The sequence below is a fragment of the Propithecus coquereli genome, unplaced genomic scaffold, assembly GCF_000956105.1.
Source record: "Propithecus coquereli isolate 6110/MARCELLA unplaced genomic scaffold, Pcoq_1.0 Scaffold71, whole genome shotgun sequence".
NCBI lineage: Eukaryota > Metazoa > Chordata > Mammalia > Primates > Indriidae > Propithecus > Propithecus coquereli.
In genome coordinates, this window is record NW_012153174.1 from 4,829,870 (window position 1) to 4,832,022 (window position 2,153).

Genomic DNA, 2,153 nt, shown 5'->3' on the forward strand with positions numbered 1-2,153 from the left:
GATTTTTTAAAATCCTTTAAGTGATCTGTCTTGAAAACAAAGATTTTTTTGTTTTATAAAATAATGTCCTGTGTTTCATGTTGTTTCTTATTACATATTTGATAACTTAAGAAAATTGTATGCACTCCACTAAAATTATTTTTCTATAACTATGTAACTTTCTGTATTTTCTTTGAAGTCTTTTAGTTATCACTCTGGTTAAATTGTTATTTTTCCACAATGACCTGGGATCCTATTTGATCAAGTATCTCAAACTTTTGATATTTTTGACAAACTTCTCAATATTCTAAATTAAATCTTTTTGACATTTAACTAGTTTAAGATGTTCCAGAGAGCCCCTTCAATGTCTCAAGGGATTGCAAGCCACTCAAAGAGCAGGCGCCGTGGTCCTGTTGCACGTGCTGTTTGAGCGTGCGGTCGGCTGTGCACTGCTGGCGCTGAAGGCGGCGGAGGAGATCAGTCTGCTGCTGCCATAGGTGGAGGAGCACGTGCTCAACCTGGGCACATTCCACAACCGCGTTTGCCTAGTGGCCTTCTGTCCCTTTGCCTCATCCCAGGTTGCCTTGGAAGATGCCAGTGTGTTGTCTGAAGGTGTTGTTCATGAGGACCTCTGTCTGCTCTTGGAGACCCACCTGCCCTCCAGAAAGAAGAAAGTACTCTAGGGGGTAGAGCATCCCCAAGTTGGTGCTGCGATACAAGAGGCGTTAGGGCACAGACTGGAGGCATGATGGCCGAGATCCTGCGAGGAGTTCATCTGCACTTCCATAATGCCGTGAAGGGTCTGACCAACTCGTCAGCTTGTAAAGTCCAACTGGGGCTGGGACACAGCTATTCTCATGCCAAAGTTAAATTTAATGTGAACCAGGTGGACAGTATGATCATCCAGTCCATTAGTCTCCTGGAACAACTGGATAAAGACATCAATACCTTCTCCGTGCGCGTCAGAAAGTGGTATGGGTGTCACTTTCTGGAGCTGGTGAAGATCAACAGCAATGCCACATACTACCTCCTCGCCCAGTTTATTATGAATGGAAGGGAGCTGACTGAGGAAAAGCTGGGAAGCTGGAGGAGCTGGCGATGGATGGGGCCAAGGCAAAGACTATTCTGGATGCTTCGTGGTCCTCCATGGGCACAGACATGTCTGCCATTGGCTTGACAAACATCGAGAGCTTCTCCCATTGCAGTGTCTTTGCCAGAGGACCGCCAGAGCCTACACACTTGCCTACGCTCCAAGATGAGCCAAGTAGCCTCCAGCCTGTCAGCCCTAGCTGGGGAAGTGGCGGGTGCACATGTCATCCCTCATGCTGGTGCCTCCCCAGCCTGGCCAGGTACCCAGCATTCACAGAGAAGATCCTTTGGGCCGAAAAGGCCCTATTCAGAGCCCTGAGGACAAGGGTAACACACCAAAATCTGGACTCGTTTTCCACCCCACCTTCATTGGCCAAACAGCTGCCAAGAAGAAAGGCTGCCTCTCCCAATACCTGGCAAACAAATGCAGTATTGCCCCACGAATGATTGCTTCTCTCAGGTGCCCACGAGTGTATGTGGGGAGAAGCTTTGAGAACAAGTGGAGGAGCGGCTGTCCTTCTATGAGAGTGGAGAGATTCCACAACAGAATCTGGATGGGAGGAAGGAAGCAACGGTTCAGGCAGAGGAAGTGTCTGCTGAGATTACTAGGAAACCAGAGAAACAGGAGAAGAAACACTTGAAGAAGGAAGAGAAACAACCGGCTGCGCTTGCCCTCGTGTCTTCAGAAAACAGCAGCAGTGCTCTGGAGGTGTGTGAGGAGACAGGCGAAAAACCCCAAAAGAAGAAAAAGCAAAAGCCCCAGGGGCTTCCTTGGGAGAATGGAGTGGAAGGCCACCCATCTGTCTGTCTCCAAACCCAAGAAAAAAACACCTTTCTCCAAGGAGGAGGTGGTCAGTAGTGACTTTGCGGAGGCCACCGGCAGCACAAGTCGTCACCAGAGGATGGAATCTTCACCCAAGGAGGGAGCAGTTAGTGATCCCGAAGAAGCAGCAAACAAGAGCGTGTCCAAGAAAAAGAGGAAATTCTCTTCCAAGGAGGGGACAGTCAGCAGCGGACCTGAAGAGGCTGCTGGCGGCAAGAGCAGACCCAAGAAGAAAAAGCTCCACAGAGCACTCCAGGAAGAT

General features: G+C 48.9%; 1 pseudogene; it reads left to right on the forward strand.

The window, feature by feature from the left end:
- Positions 1-2,153, forward strand: part of LOC105824051 — a 2,927-nt pseudogene extending 774 nt beyond the window's left edge.